Raw genomic sequence first — 18,677 nt, forward strand, 5'->3', positions numbered from 1 at the left:
AGAAGGAAATGGAGTTGGAATTGTTTTAATTTCTCCAGAAGGAATAAAGATGGATTTTTCATTCATATTGAAGTTTGCATCCACTAATAATGAAATAGAATATGAAGCTGTGATACATGCCTTAAAATTCGCAATAGAAATGAAACTAGAAAATGCCAGGATCACTAGTGATTCGCAGCTAGTTATTCGCCAAATAAAAGGAGAGTATACTACAAATGAACCATCCTTGAAGAAATACAAGAATCTGGTTGAAGAATTGTCGGCGAAAATCCCAAAAATAAAATGGAGGCACATTTCAAGAAAGGATAACAGACTCGCAGACGCTTTTTCTTTCATCTCAAGAATGATGACAGATCCAACTGCGAGATGCATAAAAATACAAACACTTCTGTCACCATCAATAAATAAAGAAGAAGAAGACGTGGATGTGATGATAATAGACGATGAAGAAGAAGAAGAACAAATGAACAATATCACAGACTGGAGAATGGAACTTCATGCATATTTGGCGAAAGGAGAAACACCAAGAAATAGATTGGAAACACACAAGTTCAAATCCGTGAAACGAATTATAAATTAAGAGATGGGTTGCTATACCGAAAATCCTTTAACGGACCATCACTCAGATGTTTGACACGAGAGGAAGGAGAAAAAGTGCTAAAAATGTTACATAGTGGGGATGCTCGCAATCATAGCGGGATAAGATCTTTTGCACATAGAGCATGCAAGGTTATTACTGGCCATACATGCATGAAGATGCAAAACAAATATCAAGGCGTTGCGAAGATTTTCAGCGGCATGGAAAGAAAATATATGCACCTGGAGCACCGTTATCATCTTCAACCAGTGTGTGGCCTTTTGGAAAGTGGGGATTAGATATTGTGGGACCATTTTTACCAGGTTCTGGACAAAGAAGATATTTAATAGTCGTAACAGATTATTTTACAAAATGGACAGAAGTGAAAGCAGTACAGCATATTCGCGACAAAGATATCTTTACATTCATATTCGAAAATATCATTTGCAGATTTGGAATTCCTGCGCAGTTGGTATCTGATAATGGGAAACAATTCGAAGGACAGAATATAGAAATGCTACTTAATGCATTCAAGATAAAATGTGGAAAGTCTACTCCTTTGTATCCACAAGCTAATGGGAAGGTAGAAGAAACAAACAAAACAATTGCAGATATATTACAGAAGAAATTGGAAGGACATCACAGAGCATGGTGTGAACAAGTACATAATGCAGTATGGGCTTATAATACAACTAGAAGAGAAGCTACTGGAATGTCACCTTTTTGTTTAACATACGGAGTTGAAGAGGTGTTACCAACAGAAGTTGTTATTCCGACAACAAAGAGAGAAGCTTGGGAGAAAAATCTTAGTGCGGGTTTGATCTTAAACAAACTTGATGAATTAGAAGAAATAAGAGAAAAAGCTTTACAATATATGGAGAATTATCAGCGAAGATTAGCCCGAGAATATAATAAACGTGTCAAAGTACGTGAATTTCAACCAGGAGATTTAGTTCTGAGAGAGACACCAATATATCAGCAAGAAAATGGCGGAAAAGTAGCGAAAAAATGGGATGGACCTTACATCATTAAGGAGATAGTTGGAACAGGAGCTTACAGATTAATGGATCCAGAAGGTAGAGATGTTGGTCATAGATTTGATAGACCATGGAACAGGTTGTACTTAAAAATATATTATCAGTAAGAAGCTTTGAGAAGTTATGGATTCTGAAAGAATAATTGCAAGATTTTTCATATCAAAACAAGACCATGATGTGCGAAATTTTCGCAGAGATAATCACAGAACAATGACATAAAAGAAAGGGGCGAACCTTTATGGCGTACACCCTAGTTCGCGAATAAAACTTCGCAAGAGGCAAATGTAAGACCTAAAGTACGTCTTATTAGGGGGTACCTGTTACATGGCTCAGGGAAAGGCTACACCGCCATCGGAACCTGAGTCATGGAGATTTGGGGTCAATAAAGCCCATCCGGGAGAGGCACCTTGGATTCTCATCTTAAGCATATGACTTGGGTTGGGCTACTAAGGTAATAAGGACTCTCCCAAGGAGTGCAGATCTGATCAAAGCACCGAGGTACACGGTTGAGTCAAGAGTTCCAGGGATGTTTGAAGCGTACCTTTCCATTCTTGACAAGTCTTGGCTTATACTGCACTCGGCCCGAAGAAAACCCCACTTAGGATGCAGTCTCGTAACCATAAGCCCTATAGGTAAAAGGGATAAGAGGCTGCGAAAACAACTGGTTGTTGTTAAGACTGGATGGGAGGAGCTAACCTTGTATGGTAGAAGTACGCCTCCTTGAAGGGGCAACCAGTGGGAAGATAAGGGCGGCACCCTCCATTAGGGAGCTGATAAATGTCTTAAGACGCAAATGTCATGAGGCTTTCTATTCACAAGAGTATTAAGGCTTGTCATATTTGTGCAACAATCCTGAAGAAGCAATAATACAAAAGAAAAAGATAAGACGAGGTCAATGGGTTTTCGCATGAAAGTGCGAAGACGTCCTGCGATTTCGTCGCAAGACGGCAATGTCATGGGGCTTTATTTTCGCAAGAATATTTAGGCCTGTCATATTGTCGCAACATTCCTGAAGAGGCCATAATACAAAATAAAAAGTTAAGGCAAGATCAATGGGTTTTTGCATGAAAGTGCAAGGACGTCCTGCAATTTTGTCGCAATGACAAGAGGTGGCATAATAAGACCTTTAATTAGGAAGGAAAAGTAAGACCACATGACAAAACAAAATATTTATAAGTATTCATAACAGATTATTTCTCGCAAGAAAGATAATGAGAGGCAAGTATGGGAATCAGTAAACAAGAGGCATTATCTTTCTCGCAAGCAAAATACTAAAAGAGAGAATTAATTCCAAAGTTTGTTGAAGAATATTATTCGCAAGAAATAATAAAGACGAAACAATTCAAAAAGATAGAACTAGATAAGAAGTTCTTCGCCAATGTTCACATTATCGCCAGTCCTTTCTTCATCTCGATTATGATATTCGCCAACAATAATTTCTTTAAGATGGACTTCTTTTTCGCCGCCATCTTGATTATGCCAGCAATTACTTCTTTAGAAGGTATTTGTTTTTCACTTCCATCTTGATTAGCACCAGCAGTTGCTTCCTTGGAAGGGATCTCTTCTTCATCTTCCAAAAGATCAGTCTCTCCACCACTTTCGTAATCATAATCACTGTCAGCTGGACGAGGAATTTCATCATCATCTACTTCCAAAGGCTCAATTGATGTATGATGAAGAGATTTGGATACTAAAATATCACTCACAAGAACTTCAGCCCGGAGATGAACTTGACGAATAAGTGCTCTCTGATGATTCCTATCTTGAATATCCTTAAACTAAGCAAGATAATCAAGTCTTCTTTCTGCTCGGTCACGAGAACCAGTAAGGACAGAGACGAGTAGTGCATTTTCTTTGCGAATTTTGGCATATTTAGCCTCCAAAACAGAAATGGAGGAATGAAGATTCTTCTCAGACTCTGCGAAAGGTAGAATACAAAATTTCAATAAGATGAAGAACTCAGAAAAATATGACAAAGAAAAGACAGCTAAGGCAGTCAAAATATTATGAATACCTTCCTTTTGCGAAATAAGGTGTTGAATCAAGGACATACAACTATTCTCCCAACGGTCCATTGCGTCATCAAATTTATCTCCAACTAAACCTTTAAGTCGAGACTGAAGGTTTTTCTCTTTAGAAATAAGAAAGGCATTTTTCTTCGCAAGAGAAGAATAAGATTCTTCTAATTTGGAATATTGTTCTTTAAGTTGATTCTCCTTTACACTTAAAGCTATTCTACCTTGAATGAGTGTATCTCTTTCAGCGATAGATAACTCTGTTACTTCTTTAAGTTCATTTCTCAAAGAGCGAAGAGATTGCTCTTGGTCATCACATACTTTCTGAAGAATGCTAAGTTGTTGCGAAGATATTGCCATCTTGTTTAAATAAGTTCGCTTCTCTTAAGATAAGGTTTTATTCTCATCTGATAAAGTTTCCATCCCTAAATTAGCGTTAGTTAAAGAATAAGAAAGGCGAGATACTTCATTACTTAATAAATCTTGTTTTTGAACTAATTGGGTATTTTCATTGGTAAGATTATTTATATGATCAAGGGAATATGAATAGAGGTTATCTAATTGGTTATATTGATGCATCAAAATTTCTTTATCAACACGGGCTTCTTCAACGGCATATTCAAATTGATATCTCTCCATTATTCGTTTCTGGTTTAAGGCTTAACATGCGAAAGAGGGATTTCAAGGATAATTAAATATGGGAAGGATAAAACCATTAAAAAGGCAAATTAAAGACACAAATAAGAAAATCATACCTCTCAATTCATCATTCTTCTTGCGAAGATTGTCACGATCCAGCAAGACATTCTGAAGCTTTTGATTTTCGAGACGAAGAACATTACATTCTTTTTCCAAAGTTGTCTGCGAAGCAGCTCTGTCAGAACCTAAATGCTTGCTCAGAATTTCACAAACATTAGACTTGATAGGATCAGTAGAAGACTTCTTGACATCATCCAGGACTTCAGATAAAATTTTGAAAGCAATATCTATCCCTTCCACTGTTTCTTTCGAAAGAGGAAGAAACTTAGGTAGAGAACTGGTAGTGATAGAAGGTTGAGAAACATTCTCAATGGGAAGAGAAGAGGTTTCATTCACAGAAGGATCAACAAGGGGGTTTTCAATCATTGAAAGGTCAGCTGAAGAAATGAAGTCTGAGGCAGCTTTTTCGCGAATTGGAGATAAAGGTTTATCTTGCGAAGATGTCGCAGGAGATTTAGAAGAGATGAGTAAGTGGAAGGGAACAGAAGTTGGAACAGTTTTAAGGTGGCGATATTTCTTGAAAGGTTTATTGACATCTTTATCACCCTGCGAATTATAATCCAGATAAGAAACACAGGCAACAATATTTTTATTATAAAAGGATAGTGTTTCTTACTACCTTCTCATTCGCAGACTTTCTTTTATGCGCAACAACCTTATGCTGCGATTTGGGAATGTTAGGGTTCTGAACTGTAAATCTAGTGTTGGAGGCGCTTTTGCTGAAATAACAAGAGTATGGGAATCACATAAACAACATCAAATAAGGCAATAAACAAGATCAATTTCAACAAAACCCATAAAGAAGAAAAAAGAAAAACTAACCTTGATGAATCCATGGAAAACAATAGCAGGGAGATTGTTTCGAAGAAAATTACGAACGATGAAGATCTGTAGAAGAAATAGTATGAAGATGAAGAAGAACTTAAAAAGATTGAAGAAGAAAGAAGAAAAGTTGCAATAATGGAATTTGCAGAAGAACGATGAAGTTGCAGAGAAAATAAAAAGAAAGAAAAAAAAAGAGTGAGAAGGAATATATATAGAGGGAATTTCTCCTCGAGAAAATAAATACGATTAATACGGAAAGAGATAAGCAGTTAAAAAGAAACGGTTACAAAAGACGTGTCAAGAAATAGATGGAAGAAAGAATACGTGTGATAAATGCAGAATATGAAGAGGAGAACAGCTGCGGCATTTCTCACATCATTCTCTACTTCGAAGAAAAGATATGAGAAGAGGCAAGATGTAGGATCAGAATCTCGCAACGACAATATTTCAGCGAAATTATCAACAACACAATACAACAGCGCCAGAACAATTTCAGAAAGAATATAATAAATGACGTCAGCTAAGATCACGAGAAAGATGTGATAGTCCTGCGAAAATTAGAGAGCTTGCGAAATTAATATTTGTAAAGTTGCGAGAATATCACAAGTCATTTCCGAAAATAAAGGACAGATTAGCTGTCATCCACTATGTATTTCCCTATAAATAGTCGTTCAGTTGTAAAGGAAAGAGAGATCTTATTTGAGTAAGAAACGAGTAAATAGGAGATAGAAAGTCTATAGCAGAAGTCATTCTTGATTATTTTATCTTTTCTTGTAAGAACATTCAAAGATTGATCAATAAAATTAAGAGTGTAAATCTAAAATGAGTTGAGTAGTAATGAAATCATATGAGGGGTGTAGTGTAGGATTTCCTGCAACTACAACAGTGTCGCAGAACAATTTCTGAAATGACATGATAAACGATGTCAGCTAAAAACGTGAGAAAAGTATGATGATCGTGCGAAATTTAGGATGTTTGCGAAGTTAACATTTGTAAGTTTGCGAAATACCGCAAGCCAGATCCGAAATTAGGGGAAATGTTAGCTGTACCCCACCATATATGAGCTGTCATCCATTATGTAAATACCTATATAAAGAGAAAGGCAAGAGAGAGAAAGGAGGATAATCAAAAAAGAAAAAGGAGAGACACACTTTGTAGAGAGACACGTTTTGTAGAGAGAGAAAGGGAGGTCAACCTTCTCTTTTGTATTCATCTTCTTCCCCAAAAACTAGATCTAGAGAGCTCCAAATACTCATTAATGGAGTCTCAATTGTAATCCATATGTAATTACAAAAAATCATAGTGAAGATCCCTAACTCCGTGGATGTAGATCATATTGATCGAACCACATAAATCTTGTGTCTTATTTTCTATTTTCATTATTTTTATCTTTATTTTCATATCAAATAAGTTTAGATCTAGAAATTATAGTCATGATAATACAAGGGGTGTGTTGTGGGATTTCCTGCAACTACAATGATCTCAAGAACTCCATGGCAATCATCATACAAGACGAAGTGCTACTCAAGGAACCGGTGGATCTTCATCGACTAAAAGGTATGTGGAGACTTGAACTTATCTATCACTCAAAAGTCTATTTATCTCCTATCTTGAGACAAAAGTCGTTTTGCTATATAAACTTAGATTATACACATTTGTTATTTCGAGCTGAGTTTATCACGCCTATCTATTTCTCGAAATATGTGTTGGTAAGCTTTCTCTTTAGCCAAGTTCATCTTTACCAAGTGACGAAAGTAATGCCAAGTTTCAATCACTTCGAAAATTGCTTACTTTGACGAAAAATAGTTTGTAAATAACAACTATAGAATATCAACGTCCTCTAAGAATGTTTCAATGATTGAAATGAGAGTTTAGATTATATAACCATTGAAAGATATAAGCATTGTTGTGGAAACACATATATGTATAAGTCCTTATTCCTTGAACCGAAGTTTGTGAACTTTGTCGATCAAGAGAACCAGCATGGTGGCGTGAGCCAAGTCCGCGAACTCAGTCCGCGAACTATGGGAAGTTCTCGTCCCGAGAATTTCTGTTGGAGTTTGTGAACTCCGTCCGGGAACTTAAGTCGCGAACCCAGTCCGCGAACTTGAGTAGATTATATCTAAAAACGATGTTTGTGAACTTATGCATATTAACTAAGGAATCCAAATTGCAAACCGTGGTTATATAGTTCATGAACCGATTCGAGTGAATCAAATCGTTTTTGCTTTGATTGCGTCTTGTGTAGTTACATGGCCACTTTCCCTATAGTTATAAGGGGTGTTCTAAAATGTGGAAATGACTAACCTATCCTTAACCTAACTTAATTTAAAACTAACCTAATAATCACATATATACATATACACATATATATATATAAATAACCACCACCTCCTCCCATCGCCGCCGCCACCACTACCGACCATCACCTACCATCTCCGACTACCACCACCAACAACCACCACCACCTCTCTCTCTCTCTCTATATATATATATATATATATCATCAAACTATGTATATATATATCGTTTTTGGTTGAAAAAATGAGAAGTAATCACCAAAATGAGTTGAAAATGGAAGTTGTAGAGAGAAGTTCGGTTAGGAATTATGTGAAAAACTTTGTCGAACTAACCGAACTCAACTTTAATGGAGGTTTTTCTTTTTCCAGAGAAAAGTTTGTTTCATCGCAAAGAATTCGGTTACGTCGCAAAAAGTTCGGTTTCGTCGCAAAAAATATCCCAACCGAACATCGAGTTCGGTTACGTCGCAAAAATGTCCCAACCGAACTTTGAGTTCGGTTACGTCGCAAAAAATTCAAATGCGTCGCAAAAAAAAGTTCGTTTTCGTCGCAAAAAATGTCCCAACCGAACTTTGAGTTCGGCTACGTCGCAAAAAGTTCGGTTACGTTGCAAAAAAGTTCGGTTACGTCGCGAAAAAAATGTCTCAAGCGAACTTTGGGTTCGGTTACGTCGCAAAAAATGTCCCAACCGAACTACATTTGCAGAAACAAAAACTCCATTAAAGCTTTGGTTCGGTTGCCTGTGATTTTGGATTTATTAACCGAACTACATTTACAGAAAGTTCGGTTACATGTTCTTCATATAATATAACCGAACTTTGTTGACTTGGTTGAAATTTTTTGTTACAATTTGATTTTGACGATATTTTAGGCCATTTATAACAACATTCACTAAGTTACAAGCATATTTCGGTACCGAGAGAATGTTTTTTCTCCATATTTACCCATCTCAAAATAATTTTTTTCTCCATCTTCTTCTTCTTCTTCTTCTTCTATTACTTTGGTCACTCAATAATTCTATTTCTTTTAAATACAATCATCTATTAATTTAACCTTAATCAATGATTAATTACATTAACTAATCATTATACAAAAATAATCAGGAGGATAATTTTGGTATTAATATAAATATTGAGATAAGGGTGACCTAGATTTACTTCTAATGTCTTACCCAAAATAAAATAATGGTCCCCAAAAAAAGGCTGGTCCCCGAAAAAACTGTTCCTGATCTATATGATCTTAGTTGAAGTAATGGGCAATGCCCATGTGTGGGGGTAACTGAACTATGGCTATCGATCATACCCATAGTTCTAAACTCTTCTCGGATGAATCTCAATGTATAATGGACCTCAGGGGTGAGCATATGAACCCTAAACCGTCAATTCGACCCAACCCACTCACAATTTGGAGTGTGGACTTCCAACCCGTTTATGAGTGGGCTGGACATGGATATATTTTTGAAAACTCAATGAATATTGGGTTGGGTCCAGGAGCGAATCTAAAAGTCCATTGAATACCCGCACCAGCTAGGTTAGGGATAAATGAAAAAATATAGCATATATATGGATGTTTTTATATTTTATAAATTATGTAAGTGCTAATGTTTGATTTTCTAACCTGATTGCTTTTTTTTTTTGCAACAATTCACAAGCAGCAACTAACACAACATCGTTCCAACTTGAAGATTTAAAATCGATTTCTCTTTAAAAGAAATGAAATCCATTTTATATAAGTGTTAATGTTTAATTTTCTAGCCTATTTTTTTAAAAATTATAAAAGTGTTAATATCTTATTTTCTAACCTATTTTCCAAATTTTTTTGTAAACCAAATAAATCCGTGGATTATCCGCATCCAATCCACCTACCCGTCGACTAGCGGGTGATGAACCGGACGTGGACGCAAATCTAGCGCCCGCCATTTCAATGAATTGGATTTGGATGAAACCAAATCCACGGGTTTCACCCGTTACTCACCAAATCAACCACCGAAGATATCACATTTAGAACGCAAGCTATTACTATTATACATGCAATAGTTATGGACAAACTATTCATGCGAATTACAATACAATCCTGTTAAAGGGGCGGCATGTCCATTGGAGGGGCGGCAAGGGTGATAGCAATGTCCCTCTTATTGGTTAGGGGATGTCCTATAGGGGGTGTAAATTGACCAGATTACCCTACTCCTATTTTTAACCTAATGGAATCAGAAAAATCAAAACAGTTTTTTTGATTTTTTTCATTTTCTCTTCTCTTCTCCTCCTCCATTAAAATTGAAATTTTCATCGTCCTCAATTAATCAGAGCTTTCAAAAATTGATAATCGTTGATAGAAAACTATATTTCCAAAAGACCCAGTTAGGGTTTTGTTTATTGTGTTTGACTTAAGTTAGTTTTGTATCAAAAATTAGGGTTTTGGATCAAAATTGAAATTGAAATTTCTGTGTTGCATGTGAGTTACGGTTGGTAATAACTCCAATTGGAACCGTAACTATAGATTTGGTTGATGTTACGGTTCATTTAACTCAAATACCAACCGTAAGTTCTTGATTTTGAGATAAAATATTCAGTTACGAATTTTTTTTCCAACCGTAAATTACTTACGGTTGGTCTCGTTACTTAAGTTACGAACCGTAAGTTGTCCTGGATGTTTCATTTTCTTTTTACGTACGGTTTGTAATTGCATCACTGTTACCAACCGTATTTGAGGACTTGTAACTCAAATAACCTTACCAACCGTAGGTTAATTACGGTTGATCTCGATTCATTAGTTACCAACCGTAATTTGTTACGGTTGCTATATGTTGTCATTCTACCAACCGTAACTGGTATTACGATTGAGTTTTCCTCAAATTGAACCAGTTACGGTTGGTATTCGATACTTTTGGAACCGTAACTGCGAGTTACGGTTGGTAACGAGCTAAATTCCAACCGTAAGTTCTTATGAAATTTTAAAAGTTTCGATTTTTTTACGTACTTTAGATAATTTTGAGCGACAAAAAACTAATGGGAACTAATTTAGAGATTCACCCATCTCAAATTTGTCATTGGAATCACTCATTTTGGTTGAGTGAATCAAAATCTAGGGTTTCACAAAAAATGTCTTTTTTCTTCTCCTCACAACTTTTTTTCAACTCTAAAAATCTCATTTTAGAATTATTATAAGTGAAAATTAATTATCAACATTAATCTTAATTATCAACACTAATCTTGATTATCATCACTAATCTTGATTATTAATAATAAGGGTTAATTTGTCATTTTCATTTTTTTGATAAGGGGTGGCATGTATTATCATGTAATGATCTTTTTTGTCTTATTAAGTTGCCGCCCCTCTAATGGATCATGCCGCCCCTTTGCCCCTTTAAGAGGATTGTTACAATAGGTTAGAGTTTTACGACATTTTATCAATAATTTTCATGGGATCTTAACTATAAATTGATATTGAGTTGAATATACTTCTTTCTCTCTCCTTGTTGTGATCTCCTGTCTCGTGTCATATAAAAACTTAGCTCCATAATTACCGCTAACTACAGAAAATGGGTACATGGAATGCTTGAGGGAACTGAATCTAATAAGTTGGAGTTGATCCATTCAAGAGGACTACTAGAGTAGGATACTTCATGCCTATTTGAGATTCCATATGCATATCTGAGATTGGTGTCCTGGTTGAACTACTAACTGTTTGTACATCTTTACTTGAAACAAGTAAGAGCCTTAAACATCTATACTTAAATAAATAAGATCCTCAATCCCAAGCTTGTATTTACCTATTCTTTCTGGTCTCTAGTTTTCTTGGATAATTTTTAGATTTTTCAGTTGTTGATTTTGATTTTTCGGTTTGTTGCTGTTGCAATCTTAAAGTTTGGTTTGGTACATCGTTGGTTGAAGAGGGCTTCCAGTCTCTTTCAGTAATGATCCCCGACCAAGGTGCTCAGTAGTTTCTTCTCCGGTGACTTGCAGCAAATTGGCCACTACATTTGTTATCGGCTTTGATTATGATTGTATCTAACTTCAGTAGTTTGTAATTCATTTTCTTAAATCTCGGTTTCACTGGATAATAGGACTAGTACTAGTATTATGTGTTCTCTGTTTGATTTCTTATTCCCTAACTTGAGGTTTGAAATCTTCTCTGCCATGGGGATTTTAAGATTGGGTCATGCTCTTATCGGCGTTTACCGCAAGATTGATGGTGATTTTTTCCGGCAGAATCAGAAGTTCCGTCACTTCTCCGGCGTGTTCATTGTTCTCTGTGGAAGAATTTTTCCAGTCAACATATTTTCAACAATCCTTAGAATCTTCTTTTTGTTGTTGGTTGTGCTCAGTATTCGAATTGCCTCATGGGTTTGGTTTGCATTTTTTGGCAGAGAATCAATCACAGCTTTTCATCAGCTTCATATATAACCACTGATCAATTGGAAGTGTTAACAACAGCTTTGGCATCGGCTTCAAATACACCGACAGGTTTCAGATCTGCTATATTTTTTATTTATGGTGTTGAGAGAATTTCCATATCTCTTGTGTTAGATTTAGTATGTATTGCTATTATGTTGGTCCTCTTGTTATAGTTTTACCTGTTTTAGGCTTAGAAATGAAAACAAAGACAATACCAACTCGATCAAGATTATCATCCAGTTCATATTCTACTTCAACTGTTACCACATTTCCAACGCCGAGTCAGTCCGATACTTTCTGTTACAGACATCTAAAGACCGATTCAGACTACCACAGCTACTTGACACATTTCGGTTACTACTTGAGACACTCTGGTTACATTTTGGATATTGTTACTATTAGCTGGGTAACAGTTACCTTGATTGTACTAGGAAATCTAAACTTTAAAAACGCCAGTTCATGTTGTTTACATGATCTGAGGAACATTGGGTTGGATTCTATCCAGTCACCGCTTTGTGCTTTGACACATTCTGATTTTGTTTTCAAAATCAATTTGACCCTATATGTTTGGTCCTCTCCTTTGCGAGAGAGAAGGTTTTTTGAAACTGTTTTTAGATCTGACGGGATAGATTTGATTGGAAAGAATTTGTGGAAATACTATAACATGTGTGACTGTTTTATGATCTTAAATAATCTTTGTAAGGTTTTCGATTACCTAAATCTGTTCTATCAATACAAATTATGAGGCTAGTCTCTTTTTCGAAAAAAAAAATAAAAATAAATAAATAAGAGCCTAAATTGGGGATACTGCTTGGTGATTATAACTATAAAAGACTTGAAAGAGACACAGATTTGATTAAGAAATCTTTTTTAATTATTAAAGGCCCTTGTATTGCATTAAATCTGTAAGATTTTTAATTATTTTTAATGATTAAAGGTCCTTGCTCCCCGAGCCCCTTTAAATTCATTATCATTTTCCAATGAGTCCTCTTTTCGCAATTTTTTTTTTGATCGGAAGAGAAGAATATTACTAGAAGATAAAATTTACGAAGTGGCTACCAAATGTAGCCAAGGGAAAAGAGAAAAAAAACGAAAACAAAATGAAAATTACTGGAGATTACACAAATATTGAATCCCATTTATTGTGTATTTAAGTGTACTATTTTCCCTGTTGCAGCTTCCCAACTGAGTACTAGAGATTTAGCATCAATCACCAGATCTTGATCAGTCTTAAAGGAGTAATCTTTCTCAAAAGTCCGCCAATTTCTTTCTCTCCAAATAATCCAGATAATAGTTGCTGGAATAAGACTCCAAATAAGACTTCCTTGACAAGAAAAGATTTTGTGATCCCAACAATGAGATAGAGAGTACATAGAGTTAGGAAAAACCCATGCCCAACCTTCTCATGGAGTAAGTGAATTCCATATTTTCCTAGCAACTTTACAGTGAACAGATGTTCATGAGATTCTTCAGCATCCCCACAAAGAATGCAGCTGTTGTAGATAGTGAGACATTTATTGTTGAGATTATCTAAAGTATTGAGCTTTCCATGTGTTGCACACTAAACCAAAAATTTAACTTTGGGAGGAATTTCAGGTTTCCAAATAAAAGATTGAGAAAAATTCTCTACACCAATCTGCAACCAAGTAAGAATACAATGAAGCATGCATAGACCATCTTCTAGTATCTGGTAAAGTATCCAGAGTTGGAGGATCATCGTCAATCTACAAAAGAAGAGTGGCCAGATCCATAGCTTTTGTAGCAGATAGATTTCTATTGAAGTCAAAGTGCCAGTTACCATCCATGTTGATCATGTCAGCAATTGTGGAGTTTTTGTTCCTGACCACCTTGTAAAGTGCCGGAAAGATTTTGTTCAATGAGTTACTGCTCCTCCAATGATCATTCCAGAATGCAACTTGTGCCAGAGTGGATAATTAAAGTAGTATTTTCCGAGATGAGATTACTTGTAGAAGAAATAACTCTCCATCATGACACTCCAAAAGAGGATTTAACAGTATTTGGAATCCAACATGAGAAATTATCACCATATTTATCTTTAATGATCCTGAGCCATAGCCCGTTTCTTTCTACTCCAAAACGCCAACACCGTTTAACAAGCTTGGCTAAGTTCATAATCTTCAAATTGCACACACCAAGACCATCTTTCTCAATTGAAATATAAATTATCTCCCACTTGATAAGATGAGAAGTTTTTGAGCTTGAATCATAATCCCATAAGAAGTCTCTCATCTTCTTGTTTACGATTTTAATTACTGAAGCTGGTGCCTTGAAAAGAGAGAAGTAATATAAAGGTAAAGAGGATAAAATACATTTAGGTAAATCCATCTTACCACCTTTAGATAGATTACACCTTTCCACAAAGATAATATGGCATCAAACTTCTCAATAACTTGATCCCATAACTGCTTTGAATTGGATTTTGCACCGAGAGGCATTCCCAAGTACTGGAAAGGGAGAGAATCTGTTACACAACCAAGTTCAGCATCCCAAGATCCAAATCTGACACATCTCCAATGACAATGAGTCTTGTCTTTAAAGTATCAATTTTAAACCAGCTATGTATAAAAAAAAAATGTAGTGCAGAGAATAAATTATGTAATTCATCTTTGCTATTGTTATTGAAGAATATTGTATCATCCTGTAGATGGGGAAAAATGATTTGCTGGTTTTTTAGGAAAGTGATGAGACGACGGTTCGGGCGAGACTCCTCAACCGAGCAAACTGCTTAACCTCACACAGATGCACTGCACGGGAGTGCTTTGAGTTCGAGAGACCAATCTGTAGGACTCCGACCTAAACCAAGTCAATGGCCGTTCCAGAGTCAATTCGGTCACAAAGAGGGAGATGGGTTGATCTGTAAGAGGGAAGCTGAGAATTGTGGGATCAATGATGATCAAGGATTGTGGATGTGTTGAAGGTTTCTGCAAGTATGTGAACTGTGTAAATAAGTTTCGATCGAGAAAATTGTTGTGTCCTCAATCATCGATTTTGGACTTATTTATATTGTCAGAATAGTAAACACATTGATCCCAGTAAGTGTGACGGTTTCTTGAGTGAAAGAGTGGGGAAGTGGGAGATCGTGGTAAAATCAGTTTCATGTCGTATGGAGCCTTGATTGATCATCCACCCACTACTTTGTTAACTCCCTCAACCGCTTGCACAACTTACTCACATTTCTCATCGTGGATGAACACACGTGTTGTAGGCTGCCAGACCAAAACCCTAATTGATATCCCCCATATGACGTGATTGATATCTCACGAACGTGGAGTCTGCAAAGCAGACGTGCAATTGATTAGCCAGTCATTGACTTGATTAAACAGTGAGTCTAAGTTTTGTTGAATTGAGCATGATTGACGAATGCTCAGTGATTCATGGATTGAACCTGTCAAACGTATAGTTCTTGAATGATGTTGATATTGCTCGTCTGAGCAAATATCGTAAATTCGATGAATTGTTGAATATTGAGTTGAATCAATATTCGGCGGTAAACTACTGAATATTGATAGTTAGATCAATATTCGAGCATTTGAGGGAGTATTTCTCATTCGACAAATTACTGATATTGATAGTTGGATCAACATTTGAGCAACTGAGCAAGTATTGCTCAATTCGATAAGTTACTGAATATTGATAGTTGGATCAATATTCGAGCAACTGAGCAAGTATTGCTCAATTCGATAAATTACTGAATATTGATAGTTGGATCAATATTCGAGCAACTGAGCAAGTATTTCTAAGATGAATTATTAGTAACGTGACCCAATAAAATATTAATGAAAATATTGGTAGCCTACCAAATATTATATAAATAATCCATATGTTGATTGTTGGGTCAACATAAATTTATTAGTGTATGAAATTTCTCAAAATCATGATTTGCAGAGCATTTGTTTGAAACCTTAATTTTGATCAATTTTTCATCAATTGATGATTTATTAAAAATAGGCCACTGAGTGAAGGAGTGACCGGATACATGGGATTATGGACGACCATGTTGCGCCCATGTTCTCGAGTGAGCGTGCACCAAAGTCCTTTGTTGACCGGTTGGTGAAAGGATGATTAAATGCTGGTTTAATCACTTATTAGAATAATGCTCGTCTGAGCATTAGGTGATCAAACCTAATTACGGAGAAGTGAAGGACCGGCCAAGGGAGCATAGAACCGTCCCTTGGAGGTGTGGGACCAGCTGACGGTCGATTGAGCAAATTTCAAGTTGGTTGGAAAGAGTTTGGACCCAATATGAGCAATTTAGCAAATTAGGTCAGAACTATAAAGATGTGTGGGATCGGCTCCTTGCAAGCCTTAGGGCTGGCCTTGGTCGGTCAAGGAAGCATGTCCGTGTCACCATAATGTATGTGTCTCAGTCCTGAGAGTTTTGGTATTTTCTGGTGTGCGTTTGAGCAATATTTTGGATTTTCAGAAGAGTTTGATCTTTGACTGAAATTCTTGATTTTGCTCGAATGAGCAAGTAGGACTTTGCTCGTTTGATCAATATTTTGAAAATATTAAAATTATAATATTTTAATATTTTACGTGAGTAGCCTAGTCGGTCGTGTGATCGTTTGACTTTTTGGTTTTTTCATGGTTTGAGCAATGTTTGAGCAAATATTGAAAACTAGGGTTTTATACTAAAACGCTGGAGTTGCATGAGATGAGGGAAATAATAATTATGAAAAATAAGGGGTTGCAAGGTGTGGGACCGGTCATGGATAGGGCTTGGCCGACCAGCTAGGTAGCCCGGTCCCGTGACACTTTCCCTTACTTTTATTATTTTTCATCGTTTGAGAGAAAATATGGAGAAACCGTGAGTTTTGCTCAAACAAGGAAATTTGCTCGAATGAAGGAATCTTCATGAGATTATGAAAGTAATAAAATAAGAAAAAAATAAAGGAAGATGCATGGGGGACCGACAACGGCGGCATGACCGGCCGGCCGGTGGGCCCAGTCCCTAGACGCCTCCTTTTATTTTATTATCATTATTTTATCTCTCCTATTTTGTGTAGGATTCCTCGTTTATCCATATTTTGAATGCTCATTCGTGCATTTGGGTGCTCGTTCGTGCATCATCATTGAGTACACTTGCACCATTTTTTGGGGCTTACTCGGTGATAGTCCACACGCCCGATTGTTGAGTAATTATTACTAATTCATGAAATTCAGCGGAGAATGATTCATGAAACGGAGCAATAAAAATGAATTGTGTATCTATTACTAATCCATGGAATTCATCCGGGGAATTCAAGGAGCAGGAGTAATAAGATAAAGTGGTTATCTATTACTAATTTATGGAATCTAGCCAGGGATAGCCATGGAACAGAGTAATTAGATGTAATAGATTATTTTCTAGGAATTCGGTGGATGAGTGTCACGATAGAATTAATCTATTTGCAGAATCGAGATATGAGATAGATGAAGCATCATATTCGTTCCGAGGGGTGTATAGTCAGAGAACAACGTGCAGCGTCGACGTCTTGAACGCGTTAAGCCCTCTAACAAACAATTATGTCTAGAGAGTCTCCTGAATCTATACACGGTCTCTCTACATAGTCAGGGAACAATGTGCAGCGTCGACGTCCTGAAGGCGTTAAGCTCTCTAACAAACAATTATGTCTAGAAAACCGGCCAATCATTATTTTATGCAGAGGTGGGTCTCTCTATGTAGTCAGGGAACAACGAACGGCGTGACGTCCTGAAGGCGTTCAGCTCTCTAAGAAAAAATTATGTCTAGAGAACCGCCCAATCATTTGATTCTACATAGAGGTCATGATGAAATGTACAGCATCGAATGCTCAGCTGGGAGGCCTTTCGAGAAACATATTCATCATGGCTCTCTGAGAGGAACACTCACTTAGTCAGAGATCGTGAATGGTTCACGGATCGTAAAACATGAATCGTCACATGCGTTCCTGAAGTCGGGTCAGAAACATGCAGTATCATGATTTTACGATTTTTTCCCTTGTTGAAAATCCACCATCAACACATCCGCTTAGTCTAGATGATTCACCACCAAGCTGGAAGGAGAAACAGTGAAGCCACTGAAGAGATTCATGTTTGCAGCTCTATCCAAATATCTGGAGATACCCTCCATAGCTATATTAAAGATAAGTGGAGAAGCACGACAACCTTATCTAACTCCTCTAGAGCTTTTCAAAAAAACAAAAACAATACCATTTATAAGGACAAAGAAAGAACTGGTAGAGTAACAAAACTTGAGCAAATTACACAATTTGCTCCCAAAACCAATTTAACCCAACACAGATTCTAAGTATTTCCAATTGATCATATCAAAATCCTTTTCAAGGTCAATCTTGCAAACAATTCCTGCTTTTGTGACCTCAATCTAGAATCAACAAGCTCATTAGAAATTCAGGTACCATCTATAATTTGCTTACCTTATATATAAGCACATTGAACTGGTGATATTATCTTATCCATTACTAATTTAAGTCTTGTAGCAAGAACCTTAGCAATGATTTTGTAAACACTAGCCAAAAGACAAATAGGTCTACAATCTTTTATAGTTTTTTTTGGCACTAAAGTAATGAAAGTTGAATTGTGCTTAGGATCAATGTTACCAGTTGTGCAGAACTAAACAATAATATTCATGATATCCTCTTTAATGAAGCTCCAATATTTGAGAAAGAACATTACTGGAAAACCATCTGGGCCAGGTGCCTTATCATGTCTAAGATCTTTTATGTCTGTGATAACCTCCTCTTCTGTAAAGTTACTTTCAAGAATGTCAG

General features: G+C 36.4%; 1 long non-coding RNA gene across 1 annotated transcript; it reads left to right on the forward strand.

Moving 5' to 3' along the window:
• Window positions 1-10,972: 10,972 nt before the first annotated feature.
• LOC113309281 lies at window positions 10,973-12,133 on the forward strand. The gene is made up of 2 exons (XR_003340483.1): window positions 10,973-11,220; window positions 11,377-12,133. It is a non-coding gene; the product is annotated as an uncharacterized LOC113309281 (long non-coding RNA).
• Window positions 12,134-18,677: the final 6,544 nt, after the last annotated feature.

Source organism: Papaver somniferum, chromosome 9 (genome assembly GCF_003573695.1).
Source record: "Papaver somniferum cultivar HN1 chromosome 9, ASM357369v1, whole genome shotgun sequence".
Taxonomy (NCBI): domain Eukaryota; kingdom Viridiplantae; phylum Streptophyta; class Magnoliopsida; order Ranunculales; family Papaveraceae; genus Papaver; species Papaver somniferum.